Below are 23,158 nucleotides of genomic sequence, written 5' to 3'. Positions count from 1 at the left end.
ATGCAGTCTCCGACCTCCTAGAGTGCATCTGGAGCCAGGCCTGGCAAGCAAAGAACTTGTGAACAACAGAGACTTTCCTTTGAGGTTTGCCTACTTCAAGGGATGAAATGAGTATAAGTAGTGGACCCAAAACCCCAGAATTTTAGAACACTTCTGGATCAAGAGGTACATCTGCCAAGGAAAAGAGCTGGAGAATTGTGAGGAGGAGTACTGACCCTTCTGCTCTGTGTGCTTTGCTGGACTGGCCTGCAGTTGCTGCTTCTGGTGTTGGGAGCACAAAGACTGGACTTTGCTGTGTATCCTGCTTGTGAGGTTTCTCCAAGGGCTTGAAGTAGTGCTTGCCTCTGCTTGGAAGTCTCAGGGACACCAAAGACTTGAAGTTTATCTCCCTATAGCACTGGGAACTGCAGGGCATATTTAGAATGCCCTAGTACCACCTTGCGCTACATTAACGTCATTATTTTTTACATTAATGTGGCCCAATGAGGCTGAAATCCCCACGCCGTATTTACAGACTGGCACTATGCATGCAAAGGCATAATGTATACAAAGGGGGCGTTCCCCTATTAGGGGAGCCAATCAAATGGCATAAGATTGCCTTGCTCCATTTTTATGGCATTTTTAACGCCTGCTCAAGAGTAGGCATTAAAAGAGGGCTTCCATTCTTTAGAATGGGGCCCTATGTACTTGGCAGGAGTAGTGCCAATATTTTGATGTAACTCCTGCAGAGTACATCAATAGCGTCATGAGAAATTATTCCATTGCCCCTTACCCTGCACCATGGTGTGCCGTATTTTAAATACGGTGCACACATGGTGGTGGTAGGGGGGAGCTAAGGGGCACAGAGAAAGTGGCACTGCACTAGGTGCAGTGCCACTTTCCATAAATCTGTCCCTGTGTGTTTTGTGCTGCAACAGAAGAAGAACCATCAGAATGCCGTTAAATATGCCCCTGCCTGCAACGTGACCTGACGGCACCACATGGAGCCCTGCTCCGCCTCGTACAGTAACCCTAGTCTTACCGCTACCACCTGATGCCGTCACTCAGCCCATACTTGCACCATGACCTGTGGGCCCTGCACGTCACATTGCCTCGCTTCACACCTCAGCCTTGGTATCCCCGATGACGACGCTCTAAGCTGACACTGATTCTGCTACCCGCACTGTGGCCTGAGGACACCGTCCTGCACCGCAGCCCCGGTTTGCCAACGTCAGTGCCATCGACTCCAGCATCGTCAACAGATGCCCCTGCCCGCATCATTACCCTTGGGTGCTGCACGGAGCCCGCTGCACATCTTACTGTAGCCTTGGGCCTACTGGTGACAGCGTATCAGTGACGATGACGCTGCCTGCACCGGGATGTGGACACTGCACATCACACCGCCCGCTTCACATCACAGCCCTGGTCTCATCAACACCGCAGGATGCTGTCACTGAGCTGCTGCCTGCACCATGACCTGTGGGCACCGCATGTAGCATCGTCCTGCTTTGCACCGCAGCCCCGATGCCACCAAGGCCAGCGCTCCTGCCTTCGTCATCATCACAGAGTTCGATTTACAACACATGTGACTTCAAGGGCACAATGACCCCTGCACCGACCTCCAGAACTGATGCCTGCCAATGTCTGCTGACGCCAGCAACGCCGCACTTCAGATCTCATTGCAAGGATCACAACACCCTGCATTTCCAAGGTACTATTTTCAGCTCTTCCCAATACCGTAGCTGGCCTGAGACCTTGCGGTTGTCCTGAACTGTTGGATTTGTTGTTCACGATGCCGTGATAGCCCCAGACAGAGCTATCGACTTCAAGGAACTGTATTTTTTAATAATTCTTGGAAAATTCACATCTTTATTACTGTATGTTGAATTTTTCTCGTTTTGGTCTTGTTTTACACGGGTAAATATTGGCTATTTTTCTAAAACCGTTGTGGTGTCCTTTTGTAGTGTTTTCACTGTATTACTGTGTGTTATGTGCAAATGCTTTACACATTGAGTCTGAGATAAGCCTGACTGCTTGTGTCAAGCTACCAAGGTGGTGACCAGGGGTTATCTTAAGTGTGTGACTCCCTTATCCTGAAGAAGAGTCCCTACTAGGACAGGGTGCAAGCCACTGCCAAATAGCGACTCCCATTTCTAACACTGTATATTTGACCTGACCAAGATTTTTGACTTCTTACTGAACACGTTATCAGTGCACCGCCTCGCAATGTTTTTCCCTATGCAGCAATAGTTTATTTACCTCATGAATGAGGTTGCGACTGTTCTGGTTACCTGACACATATTTTTTCAATTCTGGCATTAATATCTATGTTACCTTATTCCTTTTTTCTCAGGTTTTTATGATGAATGACAGGGAGCTACACCTAATGCATGTCTCCTGCTATATCTATACATTATTAAAATGCCTTGCTGTGGCCTGAATTTCTGATGATTTCACCTCACTGATGCTATATATGCCTGCCTCTAATTTGAACTTGTGACCCCCTTTCATATATACTGGTTAAATAAATAGTGTTAACTTCCTATTGGTTCAATGCATTTTTTTATTGGAAGAGGTTATTGCTATACATCTACTGCCCTTGTATCTCACCTGAATCAATATTCCCTATATGGGCAGTTTAAAACATAATCACAAGGCACTTTATATTATTGTGAAATACGCTAAAATGGCTAGTGATCTTCTTACCACCGCTAAAGCCTCCTCCTCTGGCACAAAATCTAAAAGGGTGAAAGAAGACCCTTCGTCACTTATCCTGTCATTCTATAACCCTATTCTGGATACTATCCTTGATGAGGTGAGGGACTTGCAACATTTTATGTGTGCTACTAATGAGAAACTTCAACAAATTTAGGACCACTGGATTATCATGAAGGGCAAAATTGTGGACATGGAACAACCCATTAGGGCTCTACGACATATGGCTACTAAAATTCCTATGCTTGAGCTCAAACTCCAAACAGAGGATCTGTGAGAACAGAAATTGTTGCAATAACCTCCTCCTCTACGGCTTTCCAGAGAATGTGGAGAGTCCTGACTTGCTTGTCTTCTTGAGGAAATTTCTCCCAGAACTACATGGCCTCCCCACTACTCCTCCTCGAAAAATACAATATGCACATTGTGGGACATAGCCTTCCTTGGGGAAAAATCCTGAAACCTTTCACTTTCCCCCCCTTCCTTTTGCTGTCTCCCTGTGCTGGGCCTTAGGATTCTGGACACTTCCCTGCTGTCTGGGTGAGGGGAAGTGAATCCCCACCCTACCTATAGTAGGAAATGACGGGCAGAAGAACGTAGGGGACAGGGCCCCCGAGTAACCCGGGAAGAGAGGTATTCTAGATACCTCGAGGGCTGACCCTTGTTGCCGGCAGAAGTATGGGCACCTATGCTGCCCCAATTTGGCAACACCTATAGTCACTTTCATGGCCTAATGGAGTAGGCCTGTGGGGCCTATGGGTGCCAGTGCTCAGGGTGAGTACCCTTTGAAGGGGAGCCACCCCTGAGTGGGCCCTACATTGCCCCCGGAGGGACCTGATAGTGAGGTAGGAGGGAGAGGTTGAGACAGATGGGTGCATCCCATAGGATGTGCGCAGGTAAGGAAGGCCTCCTAAAAGTGGGGACACCTACTGAAGGGACGCCGGCCGGGACCCCAAGGTGGAAGCCAGATCCCAGAGATGTGTCTGTGGGCCACGGGCAGGGGGGAGGGGCAAGCATGGGTGCTACCTGAATGTGGAGACAGCGCTGATCCGCATATGGGGCCTTGAGCCCTGCTGGTTCTGGGTAGACCCCGTTAGGGTATTCATCTATGTCTAGGTATACCAGGGGGGCTGAGGTAGAGGCCCAGCCGCTGCATAGCACTGCATTGGGGCACCATACGACCAAGAGCCTAGGGCTCAGAACCTTTCCCTCTTGCAATACAGAGTGAAAGCGCACACACCCTCCATACTGATTGATACTGGCCCTTATGGCCGGGGTATGAGATCAGCATACCTGGGCAGAGCCAGGTATGGATGGGGGTTAGCCTCTGTGATCCTGGCGCGCATGGTCACGGCCCGGTGGAGTGGTTCCTATAGCAGTGAACGTATGGCCATCGTGATCATGGAGTGTCCATTGATGCCCAAGTATTGCTTAGTAGGAACACAGAGACGGCCGATAAAGTGAATGGATCACTATTGTGGAACCCTACTGGGGCTTCGTGGTGGTCGAGTGGGAATCATTTCCCTCGTGTGAAACCTCGCCTGCATGCTTATTGTGTGCTGTGCCTGTACATAGGTTGGGTTCCTCGGAGGTGTGGGTACAATGCAAGGAGTATTGCACGTGGCCTAGTGCAGCACAATGGAACTTGCGTCTAGTGTGTTCATCCGGAGTAAGCGTTCAGTACAGTGAGATCATAGCATTTTGAATGGAGTGCCTCAATGGAGATGAGTACGGGAAACCAGGAGTTGGTTGGAACCACCTTGTACCTCAGGGAACCTTCAGTCATTGGATCCCTGAGAAGTGTCCTCCGTTGTGTGGGAACACAGTACAGAGCACTTTCTACATTGGATCAAACCTGTCTGGGGGGGCCAGTGGAGGTTTCTGGATAACAGACAGGGTGTCTCCAGTCCGGAGGCACGGACCTAGTAACTTGTTGTGTACAATCTGAACTGTATGGGGTGGGTTGAGACAACACACCTTAACATTCCATCGTCTGGTGGGGTCGGGTGCCTCTGAGTCTGTCAGTTGGACCCGGGGACCCTCCCCCTTTGTTTCACTGACCTCTGGGTGAACCTCCTATTTGGAGCCTAAATGTCTCCACCTTGTTAGTCCTGTGCCCTTTGTTTTTCCTGTCTCCCACCTTAACCCTGACACCTGGGGAGTGTGACCTGGCGGTGAGTGGCTTGGTGCACAGGGAAAAGTGCAATACTTTGGGGTTGCAGTGGGGTGGGCCAACTGGAGTGTTTGGTGGTAGGTGGAGGACAGATTGAGACAAGGGAGTCTGAAAGCAGAAGGGCATCTACTTGCTCATTATCAGGGCGCTGCATTAGGGTGCCGGAAGCAAGTGCTTACGAGAATGTGTGCGTGTGCGCCAGTGCAAACTGTAACACGGGCCCCGTGCCTAGGCACGGGGTGGATGTGAGGGAGTGAGTCCGAGTGAGAACGAGTGAATGCTGGGGCAGCACTGTAGTTTTGCTTGCCAGGGAGGTTCTAGGATTGACATAGCACTTTACTAGTGCTGCTGAGACCGTGGGTCTGAATGTGGGAGAGTTTGAGTTCTGTGATATCCAATTTTCTGCTGCCACTGCCAGCAACGGTGCACACCCTGAATTACACGTGTTACACTGAGTGTCGGGGGACATGAGGGTAGGTATAGTGCTGACAGCGGGTGGGCATCTAATGGGGGTGCTGGGAGGAAAGATGTTTTCTCCAAATCTATATACGGTTATTCATGTTTAATGCAGTAGGGCCTATTATCATATGTTGCTTTGTCCACTGAGATTCACACCTACGTTTACAGTGTTTCTTATCATACGTTGTATGCTCATTGACCTATAGACAGAGATCATATTGTAATTGAACTGCGTTGATCATGTTTGTGTGCTGAATACAAGTTTTCTATACATACCAACCATGTGAAGTTTCTTTTTGGGATCGTTCAACTGAGGGGTTGTGGGAATGTGCTTTTGCTTTACCCATTGACTCTGAGATAAGCCTGACTACTCTGAACCAAGCTAATTAAGGGTACGCACAGGTTATCTAGCGGGTGTACATGACCACCCCAGACATGAGTAGCGCACTCCACCTGGCTGGGCTAACGCCTTAGCCAACTGTACTGAGCTGCCTCCAACACACATTGTTTAGGCTGCATAACTGTTCACGCCTTGAAATCTAGGGAGCTCATTATGCTTTTTTTTATTTCTGGACTTTCTCTGTGTCCACAGGGCTGCCAAGGATAAACGTTGTCTTGTTTAGTCTAGCTATAGTATATTCATCTCTCAGGATCTCTCCAATGCGACCAGTGCCAGATGTAAGGAGATCCTTGCTCTGCGACCTCAAATGTGACAAGTATTCGTTATGGCATTCTTCATCCTTGTCTCTGCAAGATTACCCAAGGTCCTTAGATGATCCAGTTAAATTAAAATCGCTTCTTCAGAACATTGCAACCCATGCTATGGCCACTACTATTCAGAACTCTTAACATCCTAGCATGTGCTTTTATTTCAGGTTTCCAAATTCTTCTGGATAATGGCTTTTTGTTCATAATTTATTTTACATGCTCTTCCCTGTTGTTCTTGTTATGGTGTTGACACGTTTCACACAGATTCCTAGTAACTTCTCTCTCGGGTCTGGATGTTCATCCTTGATCTGCCTCTTTCTCTACTTTCTCATGTATCTCTTATCTTTTACTTTCCATTTCTATATCTCTCTATGAGTGCTTTTTTGACAATTCATTCTACTTTATCACTTTACTACCACCCATGTTGTTTTAAAAAAAATAGTGCCATGTTGTTTTGGCAAATTGTTTCCTTTTGTTTCCCTTTGCAGCTTGTCAACCATATTCCTGTAGTTCCATCCTCTTGTATCCCTTATGCTTAACATTGTTTTGTGGTACGTCCAAGAACTTGGCCACCCGGTCATAAGACAAAAGGTACTTTCTCATTTATCTAAGGTTAATTCTCAAATAGCTTTTTACAAAAAACATATTGCAATGCTGTTGAATCAGTTAAAAATTGGTTGGCCAGGCTTTTTTCTCTCCTGCTAATGATTCAAAGGTAGAATTGCTATTCTCTGTCATAATTTTTTTAAATAAGAGGTGATATATACTGAATGTGATACAAATAGCTGATGGGTGCTAGTTAATGCCACAACAAGCATATCTCTCTATTTAATATTTATGACCCAGATAAAACTGACCCTGATATTTGGCATGCCATCATGGTAAAACTTGCAAGCATTTCTAATTCCAATACTATGATGGCAGGTGACTTTAACCAATGGTTGGATCCTTTTACAGATAGAAAATAAAAGTATAAATTTAACCCAGATAGATCCCATAAGGCATTCCAATTGACCATTCGGTCTCGTCCATTATTTGATGTCTGGAAAACTTGTAATCCTGATAAATTAGAACTTTCTTTTTTTTCTAATGTTCATCACACAATGTCCAGAATTGACTATATTTTAAGTCACTTAACCTTTGCTGCCCGCTTTCCAGTCCTCTTAAATTGGTTCTATTTTCATATCTGATCACGCACCCTAATGTCCTCTTTAGATTTCTCTTATAATGATTCCAAAACTGGTAGATGGAGGTTTAGTGACTCCTTATTATCTAACAAACAATTTATAACTGAAGCCACTTCATTTATACAAGATTTGTTTCTTATGTCTAATGACACATCCATTGTTTACAACTGGGATGCTTTTAAAGCTTCCTTTCGAGCTTTTACCATAGCTTACTCTGCTTGGAGGAAAAAAAGTTTAAACACCCAACATCTTTTTCTACTCCATCGTTTTAAGACATTTGGATATGGATATTTTACTTCTATAGCTCCCCTGATGTTCCATGACCAGAGAAAAGCCAAAGCAAACCATAATGAACTTGCTACTGTATAAGCTTGCAACATTTTACTTAAAACCAAGTCTAAATTCCATGGAGGCCAAAATAAAGCTGGTATAATGCTCACTAACTATTTAAGAATTAGAACAGAACGTAAAACTATTGGTCCTATTACTAACAGACTTGATAACTGTACCTCATTCTCCAACTCTGATATAGCCACCAATTGTCAATCCTTTCATAAAGCACTATATACAGAGGATACAACCCCTTCTCCTCTTAATATACAACACTTTTTTGTCAATCTTCCCAAACCTCCATCCATTACATATTCATTTGATTATCTGGAAGCTGACATTACACTCCAAAAGATTTTGGATGTTATTAAATCCCTGAATAATGCTAAGGCATCTGGTCCTGATGGGTTCACTAAGTCATTTATCTCTTCCCTTTCCTCCTTTTTGCCCCAAAACCATTAGAATTTTTTAATTCCTTTGTCTCTGAGGCCAAGAATATTGGCTGTTTTCTAGAGGCCCTCATAATTATAATCACAAAGCCAGATAAAGATCTAACCCTTTGTAAAATTATGGGCCCATTTCTCTGATCAACTATGTCTGCAAAATATTTGCCAAGATTTTAGTAACCCACTTAGAAATTGATAAACCTCTTCTTATTAAGTCTGAGCAATCTGGTTTTATTAAGGTTAGGCTAGCTGTGAATAATGCCAGGATGTTCTACAATATTCTTAGTTTGGCTGGGAAAACTGACACTCCTCTTGCGACCATATCTTTAGATGCTGAAAAAGCCTTTGATTGCATCAATTGGCAATTTTTGTTTACTACCCTTCATTGGTCTGGATTTTGTCCTAAATTTATCTAATTTGTAACACTGTTATATTCTGACCCAGAGCTAATGTCAATGGTTGTATTTCTCCCTAATTTACATAAAGGTTTCTAGGCAAGGATGCCCCCTTCCCTCTCTGTTATTTGTCCTTTGCTTAGAACCATTCCTAGAATTCATACAATGTAATAACTTTATTTCTGGCTTCAAGCAGGGCTCCCAGGATGTTAAATTATCTGGTTATGCAGATGTCTAACCCTTTCACCTCCATGGATCTTTTTTACAATAAATTTCCTTATATTTACCATTTCTGGCTATAAACTTAATTTTTCTAAACCTAACATTTTGCCATTGAATTCTTCTTGTTATCAATATATGTTTGCCAATACTACCTTTCCATGGTGTCCCTCAAAAATTAAATATTTAGGTGTTTGGTTTTCCTCTACCATAGTGGACACACTATGACACAACTTCACCATGCTAAAATCCAACTACAAAGCTCCTTAGCCTCCTTTACATTTATCATGGTGGGAAAGACTTGATACCATTAAAATGATGATTGTACCATCTGTCCTCTATACCATCTCTATGTTACCTTTTACAATCCCTAGCTCTTATTTTAAGCAAATTGATTCTATTTGTACAAAATTCCTTTGGAATAATAACAAATAAGAAATCACATATTGCTGTCTCTAAACTTAATTGCCCAAAATGTGAAGGTGGTTTTTGATTTCCAGACTTTTAGGCCCATATTTATACTTTTTGACGCTAAACTGCGCTAACGCAGTTTAGCGTCAAAAAATTTTGCGCCGTCTAACGCCATTCTGAAGCGCCATGCGGGCGCCGTATTTATGGAATGGCGTTAGCCGGCGCAAGCAGACCGGCGCTGCCTGGTGTGCGTGGAAAAAAACCACGTAGACCAGGCAGCGCCGGCGTTGGGCAAAAATGACGTTAGGGCGTCTTAAAATGGGGCAAGTCAGGTTGAGGCAAAAAAATCGTCTTAACCCGACTTGCGCCATTTTTTAACGACGCCCATCCCCCATCAACATGACTCCTATCATTGTAAAGATAGGAGTCATGCCCCCTTGCCCAATGGCCATGCCCAGGGGACTTCTGTCCCCTGGGCATGGTCATTGGGCATAGTGGCATGTAGGGGGGCACAAATCAGGCCCCCCTATGCCAAAAAAAATTATTAAAAAAAAAAAAAATAATACTTACCTGAATGTCCCTGGGGTGGGTCCCTCCAGCCTTGGGTGTCCTCCTGGGGTGGGCAAGGGTGGCAGGGGGGGTCCCTGGGGGCAGGGGAGGGCACTCTGGGCTCATTTTGAGCCCACTTGTCCCTTAACGCCATGCCTGACCCAGGCGTTAAAAAGCGGCGCAAATGCGCCGTTTTTAGCCACGCCCACTCCCGGGCGTCTCTTTTGCCCGGGAGTATAAATACCACGTAAAGGCCTGGGAGTCATTTTTTAGACGGGAACGCCTCCCTTGCATATCATTAACGCAAGGAAGGGGTTCACGCTAAAAAATGACGCACATTCCGGGAACTTTGGCGCTATACGCCTCTAACGCCATAGTATAAATATGGCGTTAGTTGGTGTTAGTTTAGCGTCGAATTTGCGTCGAAAAAAACGACGCAAATTCGGCGCAAACGGAGTATAAATACGGCCCTTAGTTTTACTACTCCTCTTTCTCAATTCACCAATGTTATGCCATGATTACCAAATTTCAAGGTCACCCTATTCCACCTTGGATTACTTTAGAACAATATGTATTTAATGGATTTTCTTCTAAAGATAATGGTCCTCATTATGACATTGGCGGTCAGCTGACCCCCACGCCAGCAATGGCGGTAGCACTGTCGCCAGTCTGGTGGTGAAGACCGCCAAATTATGACCATGGCGGTGATCTCTCCCATAGACAGCCAATGTACCACTTGAACTGCCAGTGCGGTCTGCCCACTGACCAGGGCAATAGGTGCCTTCAGGCTGGCGGAAGACCCCATATTATGACTTGGCAGACTGCCAGAATTTCCGAGGCGGGAACACTGCCACCAAAAGCCTGGTGGAAACATATCATATAAAAGGAGACACTCACCTCCAGGGACACAGAGGAGTCCGTGGCTGCCATGGAACCCGAGCTGGAAGTCCTGCCGATGCTGTACCACATGATGGCAGTCCAGGAGCAGCAATGCTGACGAAGACGATGACGGTGAGTACAGCCACCTAGCACACAAGGGAGGGAGGGAAGAATGACACCCACCCACGCACAACACACACCATATGCACATACCACACACCAAGAACTATCTGCAGAGCAATTCAACAACATAACCCAGGAGCAAAGAAAGCCAGGACACATACCTCTGGTCCAACCACTGTAATCATGTGGGAACAGCGACCTAAATTGAATGTGTATATATATATATATAAATATATTTATATATATGTACATATTTACAAATATACAGCAAGTGCCATTGACCAGTCCATAAGCAATAAATGGCCACAGGGCAATGTCCAAGGCCCAACTTGACTCCTGACAGCCTAAGTCACTGCACTGGGCAGGGGCATCTTAGTGATGTTAGGCAAGCACCCCAGGGGGTGGAGGGGTTTCTTCTTTGGAGGGGGGTCCTTGGACTTGGGTTTGGGACGGGGCAGCTCTTTACTCTTTTGTTTAGGGGGTGGAGGAGTAGGCTTGGGGAGTGGGGGCCGGAGTGCCACTCTTGTGCCCCTTAGTGGCAGGTGTAGCTTTAGGGGGAGGAACAGGAGTGGACTGGGAGCTGGAGGTATTGGTCTGGGGGAGAGGGATCTTTCTCTTACAGGAAGGAGTGGGGGGGGGAGGGAAGAGGTCAAGGCGGGAACTGAAAAGTTTCTTAGGACCAATGGGGTAGGTTGTGGGAGGAGGTTTGGTAGTGGAGGTAGAGGGAGTGGTAGTAGGAGGAATACGTGTGCTGGGCTTGGGTGCAGGCGCATGGACAGTGTGCATGTGTGAGGTGGATGGCTGTTGAGTGTCTGAGTGGGAGCGTTTATGTGTAACTGGAGGGGGTAGACAGGGTGAGAGAGGACAAAAAGATTGTGTGTATGTATGTTGTGGTGGTGTCTGCAAGTGAGGTGGGTGTGCTGCATGAGGTTGTGATGGGTGGTGGTGAATGCGCATGTGGTGTGTGGGTTGCTTGTCTGTGTGTCTACTGTTGTGGTGACTGTGGACAAGGCTGTACAGGTGGCTGGATCTGGGACTGATGATGCAGTGCATGCAGGTGTGAGTGATGATGTGACTGTGAGGGAGGAGGGGGAGACACCGGAGGCAGTGGCTGTTGTTGTATGTGCATCTGTGTGTTGGCTGTGTGTGTGCTTGTGGAGTGAAGTGTGCTGCCTGTGATTGTCTGTTCGTGTCCTGTCCATTGTTTTGGGTGCATGCTTGTCAGATTGTGTATGTGGGATTCGTTGGGGGAGACGACTTTGGCACTGGGAACAGGTAGTTGGAGGGGGGACGGAAGAACCAGGGACACTGGCTGCTGTCAAAGAGGAAGCCAGAGCCTGAAACGATCTCCAGGTAGGCATCGCATTGCTGCATCTGGGATGCCAGTCCCTGGATGGCATTCACTATGGTTGACTGTCCTACAGAGATGGATCTCAGGAGGTCAATAGCCTCCTCACTGAGACCAGCAGGGCTGACTGGGGCAGGGCCTGAGGTGCCTTTGGCGAAGGAGACGCCCAACCTCCTGGGTGAACAGGCACAGGCAACTGGTTAGGGGGCTACTGGGAGGGCGGTGCTGGTACAGGGGGTGGTGGAATATCTTGTAACTGGGGTGTCCATTGGAGGAGGAATCTGAGTCAGATGTCATTGCTCCTGTCTCCCCTGTGGTGCTCCCCTCACCCTCCAACCCACTGGTCCCCTTGGCGTCAGTAGACTTTGCCTCCTGGATCCCGTGGGCTGCAGCTCCTCCACTCACCGGTGCCCCTGCTCCTTCGCCAGATGATGCTAATGCACACAAGGAAAGGATGAGAAAAGGAGTGTGGGTGGGGGGAGAAAGAAAAGGAGCACAGAGTCAATCACAGCACCAACACCTCGTATGGCATACACATCACAATCACTCACTGGGACTAACACTGTGCAGTATGGACCACAATGACAAACCATTACCTGGGTAGAACAGCAGTGAAGAACCCAAACACTACCATCTGCACACCTACTGGGACTCACTCAGCCATGTATGCCATGGTATGCTAGCTACTTAACAATACCAAATATACATACCTTCCTACATTGCTAAGCAGGACCAAACAGGAATAGCTAAACAGGCATATGGGGGCATACACTGACTAGAACCTTGCACCCAAACCCCATGGCAGACAACCAAAATCAAACTACCACACAGTCTGTACTCACCCCCTTGTGGCTGCTGTGCTACCCTCATGTGCCCATCCAACTCAGGACTGGCCACTGCCAGTATGCGGGCCATTAGGGGTCTGGCTCCGAAAGGCACCCCTTCCTCGTTGGGATGCTGTTCCCAGCTGGGCCTCCACGGTCTTCGGGCCCAGAGTCTCAGGTCCTCCCACCATTTCATGCAGTGGGTGCTCTGCGGGCTATGGACCCCCATGGCCCACATGTCCTTGACGATGGCATGCACAACCCTTTTTTTGATGGGTTCTGACCTGCAGAGGAGACACAGACAGTAGGACACCATGAACTCAACAATCCATTCTGTAACACTTACTTACATGCTGCATATGACCCACATTAAGCACCCACATGACCTGTACCTCTGCCTACACATAGCATGCAACCAAAACCCCCCCAAATGAAACAGTGCCAACACACGCATACATCTCCATGCAGCCAATTCACATCCAACATACCCATGATGTACTCACCTGTTGGTCTGGAGGCCCATACAACTGCTCATACAGGGGTAGGACCCCATCGACAAGCTTCTCCAACTCCTTGGATATGAAGGCTGGGGCCCTTTCCCCTGTAGCACGGGCCTTCGCAGGTTCCAGACACAGGACACAGTAGCATGTAGATGTTGAACCGCAGAGAGTCAGGAATCAAGTGAAGTGGTACAGAGAAAATGGCGCTCACGATCACCGCTGGCATTGATCATCATTGGTTCCTATACTCCATAGAGCTCCATGTTAGCCAATGAGGAGTTGCACGGCAGTGCAGACCACCTTCCGCCATGACCCCAAACGCCGGCGGAATGAGGTCACTTCCACCTGTCCCTGCATACAGGACAGGCGGTTGTCATTCCCTTATGCTAGTACTTATGTTGGACAAACTTATGTGCGTCATAGGTATTGATTGCACACACCAAGACAATTCCAGTCTTCTACATACATACATGCTCTATGTACTGTGATACTGTGTGTCATGTTTGGTTCACTTAGATACCAACCACTGCAGATGAGGAGGAGGAAGAGGCAAGCACCCATGTACAGACCCCTAGTAGACTTGGCTACACTGGAGGAACGGCACATCATACTCACCTTTCATCTGGACAGGGCCACAATTACTGAGCTGTGTCATCTGTAGCACTACAGCAATTCCCGCTGTAGTACAGGTACTGTCAGTGCTCCGCTTCCTGGCAAGTGGTTCATTCCAGGTGACAGTGGGCTTGGCTGCAAGAATGTCACAGCCAATGTTTTTGACTGTGCTTGGAAGAGTTGTGGCTGTCTTGCTCAAACACATGTGCAGCTACATGTCATTCCCCCAGAGTGAAGATTTGCCCACTGTGAAGGCTGGATTCTATGCAATGGGACACATACAACATGTGATTGGGGCCATTGATGGGACCCATATTGCCTTGCTCCCTCCCAGGGCAAATGAGCAGGTCTATAGGAATAGGAAGAGTTACCACTCTCTAAATGTCCAGATGGTGCCCCTTGCAGATCAGCACATCTCCCATGTCACTGCCAAGTTTCCTGCATTCGTACATGATGCCTATGTATTGAGGAATATAGCGTCCCACAGGTGATGGCATGACTACAGAGGCAGAGTGTGGCTCATAGGTGAGGTTTAGTCTTCATACAGTGTATGTCAGTGTATGCCAACTGGAGTTGTACTCCAAGCCATTATATATGAGTAATGTGTGTCCCTCACTACTCCCAGGTGACTCTGGATGCCCAAACCTGTCCTGCCTGTTGACTCCTGTGAGGAATCTCAGAACAGGGGCAGAAAATCGGTACAATGAAGGACATGGGCGTACCAGGAAGGTTGTAGAACAGGCATTTGGTCTACTGAAAGCCAGGTTCTGGTGCTTCCATTTAACAGGTGGATCCCTATGCTACGCCCCTAAGACGGTCTGCCAGATAGTGGTGGCTTGCTGCATGCTGCACAATTTGGCCCTCAGATGTCATATGTCCTACATGCAGGAGGAGGGGGGAGATAATGCACCTGTGCCAGCAAAGGACACTGAAGACAGTGATGAGGAAGAGGAGGATGTGGACAACAGGACACCTATCATACCGCAGTACTTCCAATGACACTCAGGTAAAACTGTAAATTTGTTCATGTCTTAATTTCTGTTAAGTGCTCTGTGCCAGCTGTGTTGTGCCAATCACTAGCTTTTCATTTCAATTGACTGTCACATATGCCTTCCCTTTTTGCAGATGTTGGTGTGGTCACAATTGTGTACTGATGTGATGACTACAGACTGCTTAAACACATTTTTGGATGGATTCACACCTTACAGGACATTTGCACAAGACAATACAGTCCAATACATTGCAATTTTCTGTTGTGTTTAAGGGTGTTTACTGAAGTGACAAAAAGGAAGGGATAGTGCAATAGAGTGAGATGATGGTGTTTTAAAACCTAAGTGTAGTGGCCCAGTTGGTTTGTAGCACAGGACCAGTGTCGATGGGGCCATAGGAAAACGAGCAATGGCAGTCCAAAGTGAACAAGGTGACTCTGTGGCACACAAGGAGGACATTCTGGAAGGGCTCATTTCCTGGCGGTGGTCTTGGTCTTGGCAAAAGACACTGGTGTCTGTCTGGGTCGCAGGGAACGTTTGCAAGGTGGTTCACCTTCTGCAGGGGGAGGGGTGTTGTTGTCCTGTGGGTGGTGTTGCAGGTCCCCCTGCCCACTTGCTGCAGCAGAAGTTGATAGCTGGTGAGTAGACTGGCTAGTGGAAGTGGGCCGCCGGTGTGCTCTGTTCTCCCGCATGGTGTTGGCCATGTCACCCAGCACCTCTACAATGGAGGCCATGTTGGCATTTAGGCCCTGCAACTGTTGCATGACCTCCTGGTGGTGTACCCCCGCAGCCTCTGGTTCTCCTGCATGATGGTGATCACCTGTCCCATCCTGTCCTAGGATTTTTGGTATGCCCCCAGGACATGTGTGAGTGCATCCTGGCAGTCGGTTCCCTGGCCTCCCCCTGGTGCACAGCTGACCTCCCACTGTCCCTGGCCCCCTGTGCCTGTGTCCCCTGAACGGTGTGCCCTCTTCCACTTACACCAGGACCTTTACCATCTTGCCTGTGTTATGTCGACTCGGGTCCCTGTACAGGTAGGCACACTATTGATCAACGTGTCCTGGGGACAGGGGTTTGGGGATGTTGGGTGGCTGCTGTAGTGTTGGAGTTGGGGGGGCTATGATGGACTGACTGTGGGTTGTGGAAGCCCACTGACTTGTGGCCCCCAGATGGGCCAGGGAGTTCCTCTAGCTTAGGACATCCAGAGTTGCTGTCATCACTGAGGGCATATTCTGGTGGAGGACTCTGTCGGCGTGGCACCTGCTCGCTGCTGACATTGGCTGGGGAACCTGTGGAGATGGAAGCGATTTATTAGTGTCATTGTCTGTCACATATACCGCATTTCTGGCTTTCACTATAGGTTTGGTGTTGTCCTCCCATCTTTGGTAGTGTATGGTGATAGATTGTGGGATTGCTAGTTCTACATGCCTTCCATGCATTGCTGTTGTGTGAGCATTCATAGCTGGGAGGGGTGTCCTTGCAGTGGGTAGGGCATGCAGGGGTACACAATTTAGTGTGGTCATTGGGGTGGTGCACTGTATGGGATGGAGTGGCATGGAAGGAGTCAGTGTGAGGGGTGACATGCCATGCAGGTATCGGTGGAGGTAGGTTAGTAATGGTGACTTACCAGTGTCCAGCCCTCCAATGACTCCAGTGAGGCCCTCAGGATGCAGGATTGTCAAGACTTGCTCCTCCCATACTGTCAACTGAGGGGCAGGAGGTGGGGGTCCACCGTTAGTCCTCATGATGGCGACCTGATGCCTTGATGCAATGGAACGCACCTTCCCCCGTAGGTCGTTCCACCTCTTTTGAATGCCATCCCTTGTGCGTAGATATTGTCCCACGGAGTTCACCTTGTCCATGATCCTCCGCCATAACTCCATCTTCCTGGCAATGGAGATCTGCTGGACCTGTGCACCAAACAGCTGTGGCTCTACCCTGACGATTTCTTCCACCATCACCCACAACTCCTCATCAGTGAAACCAGGGTCCTTTTGTGGGGATTTGCCTATTGTGTGGTGTGTTCGTTGTGCAGAAGGTGTTCGGTGTTGAGGTAGGGTGTGTGGTGTGTGATGCGTGACGGATGTATAGGTAGATGTGGTGTGTATGAGCAGTTTTCTAAGGGTTTGACCTGGCAAGGTGCAGCAGTCTTTTCATGTTTGCTAAGGATTGTGGGTTATGTGGGGATGTGTTTTATCCTGCTGTTGGTGGGTGTGTAGGGTGTGTGTATATGTGGCAGGTGTGGGTTTTTCGCATTTGCCAATGTTGGCTTCAAGTGGTGTTGGGTGCCCAATTCCATGGCGGCTGACCACCGTTGAAAGTCCGCTGTGGTGATTCTAAACCAGCTGTTATATATAAAACACTACTATCCTCTATTAGTATCAGAGCCAAAAGCTCTTGTTTTCAGCACAACTCTGGGACAAAAATTGGCCTAAGATATTTAACACCTCTATAGCTGCTCATATCACACAATCCCTATTTTTTGTTTATAATAGAACTGTTTTAGCTACAGAATGTGTTTCTAAATTTGACTCATCTGCCTCTCCTTTATGCTGGTCTTGTTCTAAACATAATGGTCCTTTAACACATATGTCATACAATTGTTCTTATGTTACAGCTTTTTGGAAGTCTATTTGGTCTAAATGTTTACAGATTTTTCAGTTTAGTGTACAATTAACCTTGCAAAATGTCTTCTTAGGTTCTTTGTGGCCTAATTTAGACCATTTATCTCCTAAAACTCTATTGCTTGACCTTTTTATTGCACTTGGTTTTAAAGTTATACTTTCTTGTTGGAAGGTTTTTCTCAATGAACTGTTATAACATGGTGAAATATTATATTTGATGAACATAGAATGCACACTGGATCTTCATTAACATTACACCAGAAGATTACATCTGACACCTATTGGTTGCCTCTTACTACCTTTCTTTCCTCACACTCATCACTATTTTAATTTGCTTTCTCTTTTCCTCTTTACTCTTTCCTGTTTCTTCCTTCTCCCCTTTTCTTTTCCACTCCCTCCTCTTGCTTTCTCTTTCTTTATATATTTTTTCCTTCATAAATAAAATGTCAAAAGTATTATTACATTACATGTGTTTGTAAACCTGAGTTTAGCAGTGAGCTGTTTACCTTTTAGCTTTTGATTAGGCAGAGAGATGTGCACTTTTGCGCCACCAGTCAAAAATGGAGAGGGAGTGATGGGAGGGAACAATGAAAAGAAGAACTTGGGCCCATATGTATACTTTTTGACGCAAATCTGCGCTTGGGCAGATTTGCATCAAAAAGAAATCCGCCAGCTAACGCCATTCCAACGCAGCAGCCGGGCGCCTTATTTATGGAATTACGTTAGCTAGCGCTGCAGCCTGGTTTGCGTCAAAATAAAAAACTCAAACCGGGCAGCGGAGGCGTAGGGAAGAATGTGGGTTGTGCATCAAAGAATGGTGCAAGTCAGGTTAGACTCAAAAATATTGGCTCTAACCTGATTTGCGCCATTTTTTGACGCACAACCTCCATGGAAATTACTCCTGTCTTAGCAAAGACAGGAGTCATGCCCCCCGCCCAATGGCCATGCCCAGGGGACTTCTGTACCCTGGGCATGGCCATTGGGCACAGTGGCATGTAAGGGGGCCCAGGTTAGGCCCCCCATGCCACTTAAAAAAAAAAATACTTACCTGCACTTACATGCATTCACCATAGATGGGTCCCCCCATCCATGGGTGTCCTCCTGGGGTCTAGGGTGGCAGGGGGTGTCCCTGAGTGCAGGGAAGGGCACCTGTGGACTGCTTCCATGGTCTTCCACCATGGAAAAGAGCCCACAGGTCCCTTAACGCCTGCCCTGACCCCAGCGTTAATTTTCGACACACATCAGGATTTACGTCATTTTCTGGCTCCGCCTCCCAGCCGTGCGCCATTTTTGCCCAGTTGGATGAATATGGCGCATGGGTGTTTAAGTCATTGTTTGGACGGGAACGCCTACCTTGCATGTCATTAACGCAAGGCGGGTTCATGCATTCAGAAAAATGATGCACATGGCGAAATTTTGACGTTCGCAGGGTTGGGCGTCAAAGTATAAATATGGTCTTTGTGTTGCTCCGAATTTGCGTTTTAAAAAAAATAACACAAATCCGGCACAAGCAGAGTATAAATATGCCCCTTGTTTATTTAGATTGGTTACTGCTTATTATTTCCTATGCGGTTATTGTTTCCAATTAGTATTCCACTTTGCAAAATATGGGCCTTATTATGAGATACCTGTAATTTTTGTAGATAGTGCCACAGTCTAAAAATTCTGATACCGGCGGGTGTGATACTCACCAGGTGCTGTATTACCCAGCCATTGACAGTTCATCATCTCAGTTTGAAAGAAAATGTTATAATACCACATATTACCCCCCACGTGCAATCCCCTGAGCCTGTGACATTTATTCCATTCAAAGCTCTCTAGGTTTTAGTTGGCAAAATGTGTGCAGTGAAATAGTGCATCATTAACACGCCTGTTTAATCCCAGTCCAAACAGAAAGCCCTGTTTACAACCGAATCAGGATTACATGAAATGACAGCCTATATTTTTTTAGAACACTTATGATTGCAGGGAAGGAGCTGTATGTGCAACAGAAACTCCTAAGTAGCATAGATCAATATATCTGGAAAGAGAGACGTAGAGATTACCAATATGACTAAACCTTTTCTCTTGCTCAGGACAGCAGGTTTTTTGGAGAGATCAATCTTTGCTACTTGCACGGTTTAGATTTGGATTTTAGCACATTTTAGGGGGTGGCAGCGGCCATCAGAAGGCAATTTAAGGACGTTACCCAAGACCATAGGATTAAAACACTACTTGAATTTAAAATGCAACACAAATTCAACAAATAAGAATAAGTAACTAGCAAGTTAAAAAAAGTAAGTGCATACAGTCAGAAAGGGAGAACTGTTTGGGTCACACAGATACACACAATAAACACTTTTAGTGCTGTACAAACATCATTAGGGTTTGAACATTTGACTGTTTAGGGCACACACCTTCAAACATCAGTTATCTTCCGATGAAACTTAGTGTGACAAAATTCAGAAGGTGTCAATAACCCATCGGTGAGACGGTGGAGGATGATTCTAAGGTCTCTTGCATGAATGTTTTTCAAATTAGTAATGGTCTTTGCTTTAACTCTAATTCGACTGTTGTAGGTAACCCAGCACTTACCTGTTTCCAGAGACATGATCCTTTTTAGATCCGGCTTGACAGCACAGCTGTCTGTTGTTCTATTGTTACCACGTATTTAAAGTATATACAGAATAGGATTTGGCTCCGTCCAGAGCACTCTACAGTATTCCGCCTTATGCGATTGGTTGTTTGGTGTTTTATTCTTCCTTCTTGGAGGTGCTTCCACTGGCATGCAAGAGGGACTAATTTACATCTGTAAAGTACACTCATTCATCACGCTGTTTATTCCTTCTAGACATCTGTCTCCCGTATCAATTCCGCACAATCCTTTTTTGCTACTTTTTAATAAAGGCAATAGAGCTGGCTTCAATTTTCTATTGAGCGTAGGTGAATGCACTGTATTTAAACCGTTTGTAAATGACGGTTTTTACGTGTGTTAATACCATAAAGCCACGCCAATTGGCTTTGCCATCGCTTGTTTGAAATGGTGTGAGAAGAGAACTACCTTATTCCTTGTTCCTGTTTATGTAAAGATGTCTTGTTGAGTGCAAGGTGCATTTCGGTCCTTTTGTGGGATGTTAACTGAAACTGTCTAGGAGAATCTGATTTTCTGTTTTCTCTGCAAGAGGAATGATATCTTTGTCTTCCTGCATGCACATGAATGGACTGACTTGAGCACTGTATGATGTATTGGAGGTATGTCATACACCGCAAATTTACCATGTACCCATCAAAATACCATTGTAGTCAGGAACAAACGAAGATTACCTAGCCAAGTCAAGGGAGATACACCGGTTTGATACTTAGAGAAAGACTTCTGTTTACTGACATTAAGGCCCAGTAACTGGTCCCAGGTCCATGCTCGCACCTTCTACTTCTGACTAAGCTCCACTGGGATCCACAATGATTTGCCTATCATCTGCATACAGTTTGCAACAGAAGTCAAAGTCTGCAATTACCTGAGTTACTGAAAAAAGAATATGTTGGTGAGCAGAAGGGACAGAGTTAAGCTTTAGGAACCGTATTCAAATTCTTAGTTATACCTATTGGTCCTTCGCAATAGTCTTGATAGATACAATACTCATGATGAAGCTTCCTACAAATATAGCCCTCAGATTCTCGTGTGTATCTATGCACTCTCTCTCCCTTCTGTGCTCTCTCTCTCTATGCTCTAGTAGTACCCTAAATTGTGCTGAACGTACCTCCATGGCATGCAACCCTATAAAAATAGTATTGGAAATTGTGAGTACACTGCTAACGGCCTGATTACGTGGCTGGCAGTCTTGAGACCGCCAGCATCGTGTGGCGGTCAGGACCTCCGCTGCTGTGGCGGTCCGACCGCCACATCCGACCCTGGTGGTCAGAACGCCAGGGTACCACCACCACCACCAGGATCGGTGATCCCGACGGGCTGACAGTGGTACTGCATACAGCGACTCTCTGCTGATTACGACCTGGTTCTCCGCCAGCCTTTTCATGGAGGTATCACCGCTATGGAAAGATGGCTGCAGAACAGGTGCAGGGGGCCACAGAGGGGGCCACTGCACTGCCCATGCACTTGGCACAGGGTCCCCCTGCCCAAGAGGGGCCCCTGCACCTTCACAGTGCTTTGCAGACAGTGAGCACTGTGAGGGTGCTGGTAGCCCCTGCAGCAGCAGTATTTCCGCCGGCTCGATTACGAGGCGGTGATAATGCTGCTGCCACTTTCTTGCTGGGCTGACTGCAGGAAATCTTGGTATCCACCTGTCAGCCCAGCTGGAAAGTCGTAATGGGGCCGACGGGAAAGTAGTCAGCATGGCGGCAACTTCCCTGTCCGAAGTTTGGCGGACGGGTCTTCCTGGCGGCCAAACTCATAATGAGGCCTTTAGTTTTCAGAGTCTCTTATGTTTTCCAAAGGTTTCGTCTTACCAGTGTCTGTCTTAGACCTTTTTAATTTCATAGGCGGTTACCTCGGGTGGCTGCACACCTACTGCATATCCTGCACAGACCTGGGAGCGGCCTGTTCATCACAGCACTGAATACTAGTAAGGCCTGCTTGAGGCTTTAATCCTTCTGAGATTGATTTAAATGGGTATCCTAGAGTTAGATAGTCCTTAATATCTATTACAAAAACAGTTGCAAGAGACAACTAGAACGTGTATCTCACTATACACAGGGTCATTTCCAAAGAAAGACATGACCTATTCTGAGTCACTCACAGTTCTACGTAGCTTCCCTGGCCAGGAGTGGTTGTTGCAAAATAGACACTCATGCAGCCTGTTAAGCTGAAGAGTCCTGTTAGGGTGCGGGCAGTGCTTTATGCATACATCCGCTTTATTACAAAGGTCCAAGTAAGTGTCAGTCAGGACTTCTTACTCACAGTCCCTTGGGGGTGTGAAATTACCTGTCCCAGAGCCTTCCATTAAGGTTAAACCTCCCCTGTCTCACCTTCTGTGAACTCTTTCATGTCTGCCTGAGCAAATCTAGGTGGAAAACATGGTGCCCCTCACCTGTGCAGAAGAAACCTGATAATTATGTCATGTTTAATCAAAGGTTGTAAAGAAAGTCTCTGCTCAAGTGGGCAAAAACACATTCTAAAACTACATGATAAACTTCTCTGTCTTGTCACATAAGCAGACAGGCAGACAATTATCTGTGAGAGGTGGACAAGCAGGCAGTCAGTGGCTGCTGTTCATATGTGGTGAGGTTGGTGCCCCAACAAACTACTGAAAGAGTTGTCTTATACAGACAATCTGTATGCACAACAAGGACAAGACAACAGAATGATTTGCAGCACTTTGCATTCTCATCTGTAGCTTCAATGCGTTGCCATCTTCCTATTTCTCATCGATGACTGTGAGCCCATTGCTTCATTAAAAGCAAGAAGTTCCAGTCAAAGAGGTGTGGTGCTTTAGATTTAATCTATGCATGGCCACTGTAGATTCAACTCACTGCCGACCCACCGAAGTCCTTTCCCATAGATCTGTATAAGGCTTTACTGTAATCCACAATCTGGCAACAAGCTAGGTAGGATCCGGGTCCTACATTACTCCTGTGAAATAATGGGTCTGGCAGACATTCTTAAGATATGACTGCTCATCATGCCGAAGTATAAGTAAAGCAGCGTCAGAGATTGTTTTGGTCACTACTGCATAGGTGAAATAGGAATTTAGTTTT

This window comes from Pleurodeles waltl, chromosome 10 (genome assembly GCF_031143425.1).
Source record: "Pleurodeles waltl isolate 20211129_DDA chromosome 10, aPleWal1.hap1.20221129, whole genome shotgun sequence".
NCBI classification, from domain to species: Eukaryota; Metazoa; Chordata; class Amphibia; order Caudata; family Salamandridae; genus Pleurodeles; species Pleurodeles waltl.
The sequence above is the reverse complement of the archived record's forward strand: the minus strand, read 5'-3'. Positions refer to the sequence as shown.